Consider the following 16,144-nt stretch of genomic DNA (forward strand, 5'->3'; position numbering starts at 1 on the left):
TCCTGGTCCAGAACTGTAGGACTGAGCACATGGAGGTCCAAAAGCGGGCAAGGATTTATAATGGAGGGAATGACATTGTTTTTCGGAGTTTATTATAAGTTTACAAGGAATTACTCTTTCTGTGAATTAGAAATTCTCGGTTTCAAAAACACAATTACAGTGAACTTAGAAATCTTCTTTTAACCATCCTGTGATGATTCATAGTGACTTGAGACTATCTAGTGCAGAGGTCACAGACTGCCAACCCATGGCCGCATCTGGTTTACAAATATATTTTCTTTGGCCCCCAGAGAATTTTAAAATAAAAAAGCAAGGCGGCCTTTAAAAATCAGGATGTTTCACACAAAACCCCAAATTTCTTGAGAAGGTCTGACAACACTGATTTTCCATTTCCTTAGGCAACAGTTGGTGGAACGGGGTAGCAGTTGCCGGTTCAGTCAGAGTATGGCCTCCAGTAAATGGCTGAGCCCTCCCCGTGAACGCACATCAGGCCCAGTTCACTCACTGACGTTCCATGCCTGTCCACTTACAGCCTTTTGAGTTTGCCTAATCTTGAGTTTGTCCTTTGGAAGATCAATGATTACCCTGATACAGGGTGGCTATGGGTTTGTACAAAATTCCAGTTAGTCCAGGCAGATGAAGCAGTTTTTGCTGAATTACTTTAACAATAATACCCAAGACGACTTTTTCATGGTACTTTTGTTCATAAAAGCACCCCTACATCTCTTATTCAATAAAGAACCTCATTGCAATGATGTTTACATGTCAACAACTCAAGTTGCACTATTCAGTCTCTGTCAAGGAATTCTACTGCGTTTCAATCTCTAACTTTTGATCCATTGCATTGGTTGTTTCAGTCCCCTGGGGAAGAATTGGGAACAATGTGGAAGGGGTAATGCTCTGTTACAAGTGGACTCATGTATATGGACGGAGGAAGATTTCATTTTGTTTTAAGGAGATGTATTTGTTGCCTGGAACCAATTTGCTTCTAGTGGTCACTACCAATAGAAACAAGAACTGTGGAGAAGAGGGACATATGAGCATCTTAATAAAATAGAATCCAGCTCTTTGAAACCACACCTTCTGGGAAAACAGCTAATGGGAACTAGAGTCATTACTGTTACTCTCAAACACTTAACTTTTAAGAGGAAATAATCTAATATCAGGGATTTGTTTAAATTAACTTCTATGTGAGGTTCTGTGTCATTGTCATTTTTGTAATTAGAACTACCACTTATGGAGCCTTCACCATATGTCAGACACCAAGAAGCATTTACATTCATTTTCATGTTGAATTTTCACAGCAATCCTGTGAAATCTGTGCCATCTTAATTTTACAGATTTGGAAGCTGGAGCACAGTGTGACGAGCTGATCCAAAGTTACTCAGCTACTAAGCGGTAGAATCAGATGTCTCAGACTCCAAAGTCCACATTTCTTTCTCAATGTCATTTCCTGCTGCCTCCCATCCGTCACTCATTCTTTAATGCGAAAAAGTATTCACTGGCCGGTACACGGTGTGTCAGACCCTTTGCTAAATGCCATGGAGGATACAGAGATAAACCTTGCTTTCTAGGAGTTCGTAAGAGGATGAAGAAGTGTTATGAGGCAGAATAAGCCAAATACCAGAAAAGGAAAAGACATACACATCATGATAAGAATCAGAGGGTTGAGAGACTGCCTTAAAAGGTGGGATCAGAGCAGATTTCTTATAGAGGTGACAGCTGACCCTGGCCCTAAAGGACTGGAGAATCTAAACCTGTCGGATGAAGGATGTGGGAAGGAAGTAGATGAGGAAAGCCTAGACGTGATGTGACCCATATTCAAGAATTACAAGTAATCCAGTTCGAATGTAATATAAAATATAAGTGAGAGGGAATTGGGTACAAAACTAAGTTAGAGTTAAATTATGGAGAATGTGGAATACCAAATTACAATCTGTAGAAAGGTAACCTTAGATTTGTGAGAGCAAAAATTTAGTGATATTCAGTATATTGTATTAATATTTTGCTTGTCAATGAGACCATCTAACCATTCATTTGCTAATATGGTTACAACTTTTATAGCTAAGAAGACATTCTGTTGTTCTAAAGTACCATGTGTAGTTTGCAAACGTTAGCATCTAATAAAGGAGTCTTGTATTAGTCAACTATTGCTGGGTAATAGACAGCCTCAAGATCTTAGTGGCATTCCGCAATAATCATGTCTTTCTTGATCACGAGTTGCTTGGTCAGCTGGAGTGGCTCTGCTCCATGTCTCTCTCAGCTTCCTCCTGGGACCAGTGAGCCAAGGGGGGTATGCTCTTCTTTTGCAAAAGGGTAAAATTACAAGTGATACCCATGATGCCTCTTAAGCTTAGGCTTAGACCTGGCACACTGTCACTTGCACCCACATTTTACTAGCCAAATCAAGTCACATGAACAGGCTCGAAGACAAGGGGCAGAGAAGTCCATCTGACCACAGCACATTCATGGCAAGGGTATGGATGTAGAGAAGGGTCAAGAATTGGGGCTAGTAATTCAGTCTACCCCATGCCTGCCCAGTCATTGCTGTCTGTGTGGCTCCATGCCATAAAGTGCACTCAAGGCCTCTGCCAGCTTCTCTTCATCCTCCTGGTACTCACACTGAAGTTTCATTCACTCCAGCATTCATCATCTTGTTACTCTTTCTTACATCAGCATTTGCAGGTTTGTGGCATTGTGTTAGATAAAGCAGGAATACAGGGAGGGAGAGAGCTTCATGTACCAGTCCAGGGAGTTTTCCTAGCCCTACAGGGTTCTGGGAGTAGAATTGTCAGAATCCATTGTGAACGTCAGTACCAGTATCCTAGATGTTACTGAATGCTAGAGTTTGAATATGACAAGAGAAGGTCCTATCTGTTTCTCCACTTGAATTAGTTTGCAAGCAGTAGTCTACAAAATCCCAATAGAACCACAGATGGTCACAGATGAATGGTAGATCTGGCTCACTTTTAGCCATTTGATATCTTTTGTCACCCATTGTTTCAGTGATCTATTATCACATAGCAAAAGACTCCAAACTTAGCAGCACTGATTTATTATTTTTCCCAATTCTGTGGGGTGGCTAGAGTTCATCTGCTGCTGTTTTTTTTTTTTTTTTTTTTTTTTTTTTTTTTGCCTGGGCTCAGCCATGCAGCTGCATTCAGCTGGGAGCTCAGCTGGGCTCGACTGACCACGATGGCTTCAGACCTCTCTCCCTCTGGGTAGTCAAATTTTCATGTGGCAGCTAGCTTCCAAGAGAGGAAGTAGAAGCTTCCAGGCCTCTTAAGACCTGGGTTTGAAAGTACAAGAATGCTATTTGTGCCGTGTTCTGTTGAGCAAAGCAAGTCACAAGACCAACCCAGAGTCAGGGGAGCACAAAGGCTCTCCATCTGTTGAGTCTGTGCCTATAGGGAGGGGAAGAACTGCTGGGAGCTGTCTTTGGAGATGGGTTACCACACCCATTGATAGAGGCAATGAGAACTCATGACTGGATTGTATTCCAACCTGGACAGTTACATTCTGCTTTCTAAATCACGCCTCTATTTTCCACCGAATAAAATGGCCTCATTCACTTTTCAAAAGCTTAATGCTTGAAAGACGTTATTACCACATGTTGAAGAGCTGACCAGGTCTGTGAAAGGTGGCACATTTGGGGATAGCTCTGAAGTATATGTCTCTGAGTGTGTGTACACACACACATTCGATCCTTTTCCTAAAAGTGTTAATTTAATTTCATAGCTTCTAAGGACATGGCTGGGAAGCGTTGATAAGCAGTGTGTTTTTACAAATAGTAATTTCCATTTATATGAAGCATTTTGGTCTCTGTGATATTTTGGTTATTTAGGAGATGATGCCAAAAGCTCAGCTTCCCTCTACACCGGTGCTGAATTGAACCTCAGAGACAGATTTTTGGGTGAAGTAGAAAAGGATAGCTTTATTACTTTGCCAGGCAAAGGGGGACACAGCGGGCTCCTGCCTCGAAAAACTATATGTCCCCACTTGGAGAGGATAGTGAGAAGTTTTATTATAATGGTTCAAAGAGGGCATGATGAGCTTGTGGGCATTCTTCTGATGGGTTGGGGGTGAGGTAAGTAGGAGTCAGCATCATCAACCTTCAGGTTCCAACTGGTCTGGGGTCTACATGCTTGTGGGTAGTGTACCATCATTAACTTCTCCCACCTGGAGGGGGTTTCAGTATTTGCAAAACAGCTCAAAGATGTTGTTTGTATCCCTTGATGGGGAGCCAGGACCTTGCCCCAAGGCTGCACTGTTGTTTCTCTTGACTGTTTGTTTCTCCCTGGTCTCACATCCCCTCCCTTCCCTAAATAACAACTGTTTGAATCTGCCCACTGGGACTCAGGGAAGGTCATGGAGGCTGAACGAAGGCTCCTTCCTGTAATCAAAGAAATGGGGGAAACAGAAAGGCTTTGTGCCCAGGAGCCCCACAGGGCCCTGCTCGGTATCAGAGACCCACCACTCAAAATGTGTGGAACAGAATTGCTATAGAATATTCCACCATTGAGGATTAACTGACAAATGGGCATCTTGACTCCTAGATTTCATAGACTTCGGGAGATCATTGACAAGGAACTTTATCACGGACGTTGACCTATAGACTTTCTTTCTACTTTAAGTATAGGAGCATAAAAAGTTTCAGATCTAAAGTTGTGTCTCATTTCTGTGGCCCTTTCAGAAGTAAAAGCTGGGCCAGAAAGCTCCATCTCCAGATTGGAATTTTCCTTCCCTCAGTGGTTAGGGCACATGTGAAAAGTGATCAGCATATCTGCTGAGGTCATTCAGAGGACAACTGAGCAGATTGCCAAGACCAGCTTGCATAAAGTAAGTGACCAACAGGCTCAAGTTATCAGGAACTAGTAAGGCAAGTTCTAAGAAAAGCCAGGTGCTTATTGGATTTCTTTCAACCATCATTCACTTAGACTATTAAAGTAGGTGCACAAAACAGATTCAGGCCTTATTAGGGAAATTTTCATATCCAACCTGAGATCATTATCTCTTCTGCTGCCCATCCCCAAGGGGGGAAACTCTTCAGTTATATTGACTTTCCTATTTGCGTGAAGGTCGCCATCATTCTTCCAGTAACGTAGACTTTAATCTTGCAGAGGCTTTAAACTTGAGGCCTTTGTCTCTCCCAGTTCCCAGACCTGTGAATCTCACTCTCTCCTAGCATCGCTTTTCCTACCACCAGCATAGTTTAGGTTGTTATAAGTCCATAACCCAGAATAACGCAGTGTCCTCTGAGCTGATGCTCCATTAGCCCTCTTTGTTGTTTGTTTGCTTCTTTGCTTTTGTTTTTAACTCTCAATTTTTTTGCACCCTTGCAGATGGTAGCAAGTTTTTCTGAAGTACTCCTTTGTCGATGTTAATTCTCCTGCACTCAGTTCTTAGACAGTAAAATCCTAAATCCTTAGTGAACATTCAAGACCTCTGACAATGGCTCTTACCCTCTTACCCACCTTGGCAGCCTTGTTTCATACTCTGTCCCTCATGTTTCCCTGTTCTTCAGCCAGAGGGACGGCTCACCCTGTGACCACTTTGTACGCCTGTGTCCTCCAGGTCAAATACACCATGACCTCTGCTTGGCATGGGCCCTTTCTCCTGCGTTCATCTCTTTAAATCCTGCTCTTTTTCCAAACTTGCATAAAGCTTTCCTAATAACTTCAGAAAGAATCTCTTTCCTGCCATTCCAGAGTACATTTTTACATACTTATGTATTTGGTTTATTTGCTTATATGTTTAATCTCATTATTTGTGTGTGTGTGTGTGTCCTCTGTCTTATGAGCTGCAAAAAGCCCCTGGAGGAAGGGACTGTTTGACCTTGAGAGGACGCAGGCTTCCAGGAGCCGGGGCCTGACCATGCCAGCTCCCCTATGATGAGGTGGCCTTGACTGACTAAGGACCAAGACGGTCCTCTTGTTTGTATGTGTCCCCTTAAGTGGAAGTGCTTAGATTATTAGAGTAAATTCTTCTGGAATAGTGGTGTATAAAAGAGCAGCAGTAAAGCTTTCTTTCACTTGCGCTCTATATTGCTGTGTGGCTTCAGTTCTGATCTGGTCCTTGGCTACATAAATTGAGAACATATAGCAGGGTGTGTGTGTGTGTGTGTGTGTGTGAGAGAGAGAGAGAGAGAGAGATGGTGTTATGCCAATCTGTTACCCATCTAAAATACTACAGGGAAAAAAAATACTATAGGGACCAACTTTACAGGTTATGGTGAAGATTAAATGAGAAAATAGATTTATACAGAAATTCAAAGCAGTTAGAAGCAAAGTAATAATTCACTGTTTCTTCCTGTAATAATTTCTGGTTGTGTAAAGTGAAGATTAATTAAAGATGAATTAATCTGTGTTTGTGAGATAGTAGCAGAGAGCATAATGTTTAACTCTCTGCCATCCGGTACAGTAGCCACTGGCTACTTGTGACTGTTAAGCATGTGAAATAAGGCTAATCCTAATTGAGATGTGCTGTAAGTATGAATTACACACGCGATTTTGAGGATTTACTATGGTAAAAAAGTATAAAATAGCTCACTAATTTTCTATTGATTGCATGTTGAAAGGATAATATTTTGGATATATTGAGTTAAATAAAATCTATTATCAAGATTAATTTCCCTGGTTTCTTTTTACTTATTTCATGTCGCTGCTGGAAATGTTTCAAGTACTTACATAACTCACATTATATTTCTATTGGATACTGCTAGTTTAAGTCACTAGAAGGTAGTGTTGGTGTTGACAGTTTCCTTCCCTTTCAAGTTTCAGTTTTGGAGTTTACTTCTTATTGAATCGAAGGGGAAAGGGGTTCGGCTGAGGCAGCAGCCCTCATTTTGTGCTTTGACTCTCCAGGTGGGAGGTGCATGCAGAGCACAAGACCACGAGCGAGACAGAGATTGGGAGCCAGCCTGGCAGATGAGGTAGAGCAGACTCTAACTTGCTCATCTCTCAATGCTAATTAGTGGTAGTCTCTAGCTGCCTCCCCTGTAGCTTTCCTGCTGGCCTCTAGAAGCTTCTTTTGACTTCTGAAGTTATTTCCCAAAGGTCAAAGAGGACATCTTCCCCTTCCCCCCCTCCTTTTTTTTTTTTTTTTAAGTGAGTTGGTAAAGAACCTTAAAAGAGAAGTGTTTGATGGGTGTGTGATAGAGGTGGGTCACAGTCATAAAAGCTGAAAAATATTTAAGTCAAGATGAGTGAGGAACCTGGCCCTGGGTTTAGTCTTTGAAGATTCCACAAGGTCTTGAGCTGAGCCTCAGAAAGGTCTTACAGGCTTTTAGTGCACATGGGGCTAATGAAATGATAGAAGTCAGCCCACCTTGGCCCTGAGTTTCCATCTCACACTTCCTAAAGGAAAGTGCTTAGGCCAGTGTCTGACTCAGAGAAGGTCTCACAGTATCTTAGTTTCGTTTTCTGCTTTTAGATCGTTCCCGGGCCATTCTGATAGGTGCTTATCACTTTGACAGGAAAGAGGAGACAGGCCCAAACCGTGAGCACGTAAGGCAGTGATTGTGAGTTCCCTCCTACCAGCTGGGTTTCTTCCAGCTTCCCCACTTCCTGTGTTGTCTTTGACAAGGAGTCTCATCAGTGCCTGAGTTTCCTTGTCTACAGTCTAGCGATAATAATGGTATCCACCCAGAGCTGTGTGGAGGATCAAACCACGGAAAGCACTTAGAAAGATGTCAGATGTAATTAGCAGTTGAGCATGAGTTGTAAATAGGAGTAGCCTGGCCCAGCCTCTTCACTTTGGCCCCTTGCCACCTCAAAACAGACCACTCTTGAATGCCACGTGATGCAGAATTTAATCTAGCTGAGGTAGAGTCAGTCTGAATTTCTGTTTGGAAAAATTTTCTATGACAGAAAGTCTCAACATGCACTATACTTTATATATTTAAAGAAAGAAAAATCCAAGTGCTATTTTTCCTTCCCTTGCCAACGGTACCATGAGCGTGTTCTTTTAATATTATATACAGAGGTAAGCCGAAAAGTAGGCCCGTCTGTCGCTTATTGCTACAAGGCAGCCTGACTGCAAGATGAGGGACCCTCTGAGTTCTCAGATGCCATAGACGGGGACGTGCTGGCAGGGCCCTCGGTGGTGTCACTTCAATTTTATGTCTTGAGGGTTTCCTTCAATTGCTCCCTTGCCCCTCTAGGTGCCTGGTCTTCTCTGTAGCTGCCTGGAACGCTTCCTCAGGCAGAAAATAGGACTGAATTTGGCCCTGGAGAAGGCAGCAGAGATGCTGCTGGGTGCCTCCCGGTGGCCTGGTACCATCCAGTGGAAGGCACAGAGGACTGGAGCTGTGGGCAAGGCTTGTTCTCCGCTGGGGGAAGTTCTAAAAAAGTGACTCAGCCACAAGAGAGAAGGTAGGAGGGTTTCTGTACCCATAGCACTTCTCCTCAGAGTTATTTTCTCCTGAATGACGTCAAAGAATTCAGAAATTCAAAACAATGTCCTCTTCCTGGAATCCTGGCTGATGTGGCAGAAAGGACCTGTTTTGCCATCAGCACCTGCCAGGTAGCACTTACCTAGCAGCACCTACCTGGTAGCAGCCACCTGCAGTGCACACCTGGCCATACCTCTCTGGTGCTTAGACCTCATTTAGGCCCCAGCTCTCTACAGAGAAGCACAGTACCTACCTTCTGCACCTGGAGCCTTAAATATGGCTGTTTCCTTTGTCCCTGAATTGTTAGGTGGCATCAAAAGCACAGACTCACACTTTACAGTTTATAAGGCCTTTTCACGAGCAGTTATAATCCCCACTTGATACAAAAGGAAACTGAAGAGCCCCGCCAGTTCACCTAACTAAAAAAGTGGGACTGTGCCTAGAATTAAGGATGCAGACTCTTGAAGAAGGGTGATTCCACTCTCAGGAATAAGGTATCTGTCTTTGTCATTAAATCCGAACCCACTGCCAATGCAGGGGACCCAGGTTCGTGCCCTGGTCCGGGAAGATCCCCCACGCCGCGGAGCAACTAAGCCCGTGCACCACAACTACTGAGCTTGAGCTCTAGAGCCCGGGAGCCACAACTACTGAAGCCCGCGTGCCTAGACACCTAGAGAAAGCCCACGCAGAGCAACAAAGACCCAACGCAGCCAAAAATAATAAATAAATAATTAAAAAATAATACCCATTTATGCCCAAGAGTCTTTATGAAGCAATTGTTAACTGGCTGCCCGAGTTCAGCCTCAGCTTTTTTTTTTTTTTTTCATGAGGATGTTTCAAGACTAATGTGGTAGTCAGGGCTATTTTCAGTGAACCTGAAGTTCACTCGTGGTGAATGCACAGGCCTGGAATCTGACTAATGGGTTTCAAAGCCTGCCTCGGCTACTCACTAACATGTAGTCTTGACAAATTACTGAGGCGCTCCTTGCCTCAGTTTCCCCATCTGTACAGTATGCAGAATACAGTACTAGTACTTACTGCCTTCAGAGGACTTCAATGTATCAATGAGTGGAAAGCCCTTAGATTAGGACCTGCCACATGATATGCACCGAGTGAAGCCCATTTATTTATTCATTCATTCATTTTTAGCATTTTATAAATTTATTTATTTATTTATATCTGGATGCATTGGGTCTTTGTTGCTGCATGCAGGCTTTCTCTAGTTGCGGTGAGCGGGGGCTACTGTTCGTTGCGGTGCACAGGCTTCTCATGGTGGTGGCTTCTCTTGTTGTGGAGCATGGGCTCTAGGCACGCAGGCTTCGGTAGTTGTGGCATGCAGGCTCAGTAGTTGCGGCTCACGGGCTCTAGAGCACAGAAGCCCATTTATCATCATCATCATCATCTGGCCCTAGTTTCCCTGGACTGTGCTGGGGAAAAAGCAAAACCAGTCATTGCAGATGTGGCATTCTCCAAACTTTAAAAGTTTATTGATTGTCTACATAATACTTAGCTCTTTATTTTGTATTTTAGAATATTTGTGTCCCTGTGATTTGTTCTTTCTCTGTTTTGACCTAGACCAGCTTATGTTCTGTGTAAAATGTGAGTGTGTATGTGTCTTTAAATCAAAAGACTAAAGTATATGATTTAAGAGTGGTGAATATGATATTATGCCTTATCACTATAAAAGTGTGGTTTAAAAAATAGTACCAACATAGAAGTTAGCAAACATATTTTCATTTATCAAACATTAATTTGTGTGTGTGTTGTATTTTTGTATATGGTGTGATCAGCATTTTCCTAGTCTTGGGTTTATCATGTACAGTGAGGATGTTTATAGAAGGAAGGACATTTCTTTGTGAAGCACTGTGGAGAGGCCAAGAGGCAACAGACACAGATTGTAATTGGATAAATGCATTCATAGCTAACTGAAATAAAAAGATGCACCAATTAGATACTATTTCAACTTATGTTTTATTCTTTATTCATATTGAACTCTATTTTCTTTAAAATATGAATCATTTTATAGAATTTATATGAACTTATATTCATAAGTATAATATTAAAAATTGAATTTCTAACTCATCCCTTCATACTAGAATTTTCCAGATGAATCTAAAGGTTGAACTGTAAAATATGAAACCATAAAAGTACTATAAAAAATGGATGTTTTTATAATCTTAGGTTGCAAAATGTCTTCATAATGCCACAAAACCCAACGCCCTAAAAGAAATAGTTGACTACATAAAAATTTTAAATCTCTGCATGGCAACAAACACACCACCCGCCATGAACTGAGTTAAAAGACAAATGTCAAAGTGAGTGAGAGTAATATCTGTAACACAAATAGGGTTAAAATGACTAGTATAAAAAGACTAAAATCTATTTAAAAATTTCCTTAAAATCTATAAGGAAAGAACTAATAACTCCAATTGAAAAATGGATGAAATTTGTGACCAGGCAATTGAAAAAGAAAAAATTTAAAAGGCCAATAAACATACAGAAAGATATTCAACTTCTTAGCAATCAAACAAACCACACCAAAACCCAAAGCAAAATAAAGCATTTGTCATCACTCAAATTGGCAGGAACAGGCATCTGTCTCGTGCTGTAACTGGGAATGTCAAACCAGAACAATTTTTCTGGGGCACCAAATGGTAATATATAATATGTAAAATTTAAATGAGCGCAGCCTTTGCCCCAGCAGCCCCACTTCTAGGAATTTATCATAAGGCGATAATTGGACAAGCATGCAAACGGCTATGCTCAAGGGTCTTTCTCACTGATGAAACATATATGGAATGCAGCCATTAAGGATTAAGGTACTCTATTTATTGAGATGGAAAGAGGTCTATAACATGTCGGTAAAGGGTTTTACACAGCATATCTTGTTTGTAAATTTTATATGTTTAAAATATATGTAAAATTCTGTGCAAGTTCATAAAAGAAGTGTTTGGAAGACTGTTTACCAAAGCGTTAACAATGGCAAGCTCTCTATTGTGGAGGTTCAGGTGATGCTTAATGCCTTTTTTTGTATTTTCCTGTATGATTTCACTCTTTTGTGGCTAACATTTATCATTACTACAGCCATTTATTTTGATAAATATAATTTTATGTTCCCATCTTCTGAAGGCCTTCAGTTGCGCTTTCAGGGTAATGTGAACTCTATCCCACAGGAGAGAGCTCTAGCACTGGTAATAGCCCCAGGGCAACAGGGATTGAACCGATAGTCTTGTTTGTCCAGGTAAATAGAGTCTGATCAGTGGTGCTTGTTGGTTTCATTTAAAACCTAGCAGTTTGTTCAGTCCACGAACTGCTTAGTATCTCATGTGGCTTAGACAGGGTGCGAGGCACTGAGGCTATAAAGATGGATTAAATCTGGTCCCTTTCTTTTAGGAACTGATAATGATGCAACAGATGGGCTTCTCAACAAAAAATGTCAGTGTCCTATGATGATAATGCAAAAGGGTCTCTTATCTTAGGAGTAGGAAAAGACTCATAAAGAGGATGATTGCAATTATACTCCAGTAAAGATGTTACAAAGAAAAAGAGGATGATTAAGGCCTCAGCTGAGTCTCAAAAGATGAAAAACAGACAAAGGAACAGAGGTGTGGCAGGAGTTTCAGGCTGAGAGACAGTGAAAAGGCTCAGAGGTACATTATGCATCAGGCATGTCAAGGGGAGACTGGGAAGCTTTACCAAACCAGTGGGGAAATAACTTTAGAAAATTTCATATTAGGGCAAGTATTTTAATATTGAGAAATTTTACACTGTAATTTTTTTTTTTTTTCAAAACACCAAAAACCTCACACAGACAGTATAGGAACCATAATTATGTTACCTGGAAATTGGCCGAGCATTTTATTTTTAAAAATTTATTTATTTTGGGCTTCCCTGGTGGCGCAGTGGTTGAGAGTCCGCCTGCCGATGCAGGGGACACGGGTTCGTGCCCCAGTCCGGGAGGATCCCACGTGCCGCGGAGCGGCTGGGCCCGTGAGCCATGGCCGCTGGGCCTGCGCGTCCGGAGCCTGTGCTCCGCAGCGGGAGAGGCCACAGCATTGAGAGGCCCGCGTAACGCAAAAAAAAAAAAAAAAAAAATTATTTATTTTATTTATTTTTGGCTTCGTTTTCATTGCTGCGCGCAGTCTTTCTCTAGTTGTGGCGAGCGGGGGCTACTCTTCGTTGCTCTGCGCGGGCTTCTCATTCTAGTGGCTTCTCTTGTTGCAGAGCACGGGCTCTAGGTGCATGGGCTTAGTTGCTGCGCTGCATGTGGGATCTTCCCAGTCCAGGGCTTGAACCTGTGTCCCCTGCATTGGCAAGCAGATTCTTAACCACCGTGCCACCAGGGAAGCCCTGGCCGAGCATTTAGAAAACACTGGACAGATAGTGTAGGAGATTCGATGCTAATTCCTTAAGCTGTTTAAATGATCCGCCTCACGTCAGGTTAGATAATTACAGACCTTGAAATACTAATGCCAGTACATGATCTTGCATACATGTTGAGACTGTATTATCATTAAAGCATCATAGAACCAGCCAAGACAAAGTATGATAGTGTGGTATCGGTCCCATGCAGGGATCAGAACATGACAGTTATTTATTAATGCACACTGGTGATGTCTCCAAAGTTGATTTTATATGTATCATATGTCAAGTGTAAATTCTTCACATCTGGTGAAATAAGAAAGATAAGTTACTGCCTTGAGAGGCATGTAGGAAGTTGTGGCACGTGAGCCCTGAATCTTTGCCCAGATTTTAGAGGGGAGGATTGGGACAGAGTAGGAGATAGCAATAGCAGGTCCATCCCATGGGACAGAGCAGAAGTAGGTCTAGCATTCATTCACCCACCAGGCCTTCCTGAGCTTTCAGCTGTGAAATATTTCCAGTTGAGTAGTTTGTGATCATAAATCGGTGTCACAGTTGAATGGTGTTTCTGATAACACATTCTAAACAGTGAGGAAAATTGCTTCATCCAATTCAGTATTCCTAAGGTAATAATCCTCATTCAGTGGTTGTTGATAGACAAGGTTAGAATGGCTCCACTTGAATCAGTGTTTATAAACAGGCCCTGTGTGCTCGTGGGTGGTGGATACACACGAAACAGAATCAAGTGACCTGCCTCAAAGAATTTACCTTATTTTAGAAGAGACACCATTTATGCACGGGAAATATTCAGCAAGAAATAGAAACTTGAAAATATGTAACAAAGTGCTACACTGAGTGTCTGTTGGCACAGAATATCCTTGGGTACCATGGGTAATGGGAAAAATTAATGTAGGCTTGCATTTGGGGTAGAGAGAAGAGTGAAATGTGGTGGGAAAATAAAGACATTTCCCTTCTAGAGAAAGATGTAGCCACTCTTCAGTAAATCGTTATTAGTTCATGATCATTGACTCTGAGCTCCTTGCAGATAATGCTTTTAATTTAATCATACACTGCTCTTACCTAACATAATATAATGTCCGATATGGAAGTTATTCAATAATAATGAACTGATATTAATGATATCTATTGTTTACCGGGGGCTGTTATGCCCACTTATAGGTGAGGGGATGGAGATGGTGAGAAGTTAAGCAACTTTCCTAAGTTTACACAGGTAATATGTTAACCTAGGGAACTCGGCTGTGTCTGGTTTCAGAACTTAAGTGAACAAATGTGTGCTTTTATGAAGGGGAAGCAAGGAAGTTATTCTGTTAGGCATAGAAAGGGATTTTTAAAAATATACAAGATACAGTTCGTCTGTTCCAGGAACTTTCAATCTAATGGAGGAACAAAGCCGTGGATCACCTACCTCTTCCTTTCTCAGCCTGGCTGGCTGTCCATCAAGCACTGATTGCTGGAGCCCTGATACACGTGGGGCCCTTTGGTCCTGGCCCTCACCCTGTGATCTGATGGCAGTCCTCTGGTCCAGTCCTCTCAGTGCCATCTTCACTGCCATGGATCATCCCATGACAGTGAACTTCAGGGCTCCACAGATGTGATGCGCCATGCTTTACACTGAATTTCTTTTTGTTGTTGCTGGCAAACAATCACTGAGTACTGGTAGGAAAACACCCCCTCTTATTTATTGTACCCTGCTTCTGAGCCAGCGCCTGGTGACTAGGGTCTGGGAAACTTACATCTGAGCCAGAGTAAGGTCAAGGGCACCTCTGTTTTAGAGTCTGGGAACTCATCTGCATGTCTGGCTCTGTCTGGCTTTGCAGTTCCTTGGACCAAATGAAAACCTAAGTGTATCAAATAATTAATCCTAAACTCTCTAGACTTAGGGATAGGAAGACAGTAGAGTTTACTATAGTTGATGCTTCATTTCCTTGTTTGGGTATTTCTGTTTGTTCGTTTCATTGTATTAAGATGCTCTGATGTTAAATGGAGAAAAACTGGTTATGAAACTCACATATATAGAATGTCATGGACTGAAAACAAGCCTCTAGGTATTTACCAGGAAAGGTGAGTGATGATTATCTCTAGGCGGTGCTTTGCACTTCTGTTGTATTTCCAAATATCTACTCCTTTTCTAAAGGAAGTTTTTTGAAAAATTAAATAAATCTTATTTTCAAAAACATACTATGATGAACATTACTGTTTAAGATGAATATGCTGTTTATGAAAGAAAGAATAACCTAGAAAACTGTCTTAAAGGTGTTTATTTAGTACTTTTTATGTGCCAGACATTATTTCAAGCATTTTGTTATTTATTAATTCGTTTAATCCTCAGAATACCTTATGAGGTAGGTTCCAATAGGAACCTATCAGTATGGTCCCCAAATCTGTACCTCCAGCCACTATGCCATGCTATTTTATCTTCAAGTCCTTTTTAACTTAAAGTTACCACCTGCATAGGTTATAAAATATGAAAAGCAATGTGGTCAAGATGCTGGCTTATTAAGAAAGTTCTGTATTTTCATATACCTGTTGCCACTGGAAGTATCAACACGTGTAGCACTTTCCCTCGTTAGGAATTATTGCTGATAGCAAAGTTCTTCTGTCTCATGCTTCTCAGTGCCAACTTCACAGTGAACCATCACATTGAACTCCAGGGCTCTGAAGAAATTGCTCACTTTCCTAACTCCTGGTACACTAAACAGTTGGGTTTCATTCTGCCTGTCTTCAGCCCTGCACCCAATTGGCCACATAAGATTGAGAATAAATTGAAAGATAGGAAATAAGTATGATATAATTCCCTCTATGAAGTTTATTTTTAGCTAATGGGCCTTGTCTTGCTGTTCATTTCATAGCATAAAGAGAAGTCATGTGGGGCTTGACAGATTACTAATTCGAAATTGAGCCACCTTAATCCTTTGTGACTTGACTCTCAGTCTCTCATTTCTCACATTTTCTACTGTAAGTAATTCTTTGCAGAAGTAACTATCTTAGAGCACACAGTGGGCTACATACGGCTTAAGCTTTTATTAAAACAAACAAAACAAATGATTGTGGCCCAGGAAGCCCAGTTTATAGAGAAGTGCTTGACTCAGTGGCTGGAGATCTCGGGCGTGGTTGGGTGCTGCTGCAGATTGGCTGCTACAAGGCGATCTCTGTCATCCTCAGTTCCACATTTTGGGAGTGAGTGTTGAACTTAGGTGGGAGAGTGTTGAGCGCTCATGTTCAAAGGTTCTACTTTACCTGCTTCCCAGACTGTGGACGGTTCACAGGACTCTGTGGTCTCAGTTTCTCTCGAGCCACGGGGCCATTGGAAAGACTATATATGATACTGTTTTTTTTTTTTTTTTTTTTTTTTTTTTTTTTTGTGGCGTG

General features: G+C 41.7%; 1 protein-coding gene across 1 annotated transcript in view; it reads left to right on the plus strand.

Annotated features, from left to right (window-relative positions):
- CUNH1orf21 (chromosome unknown C1orf21 homolog) overlaps positions 1 to 16,144 on the plus strand; it is a 222,227-nt gene that overhangs the window by 81,188 nt on the left and 124,895 nt on the right. The gene's annotated exons all lie outside the window — the stretch shown is intronic.

Source organism: Neophocaena asiaeorientalis, unplaced genomic scaffold, assembly GCF_003031525.2.
Source record: "Neophocaena asiaeorientalis asiaeorientalis breed wild unplaced genomic scaffold, Neophocaena_asiaeorientalis_V1.1 scaffold415, whole genome shotgun sequence".
In the NCBI taxonomy this organism is placed as follows: Eukaryota; Metazoa; Chordata; class Mammalia; order Artiodactyla; family Phocoenidae; genus Neophocaena; species Neophocaena asiaeorientalis.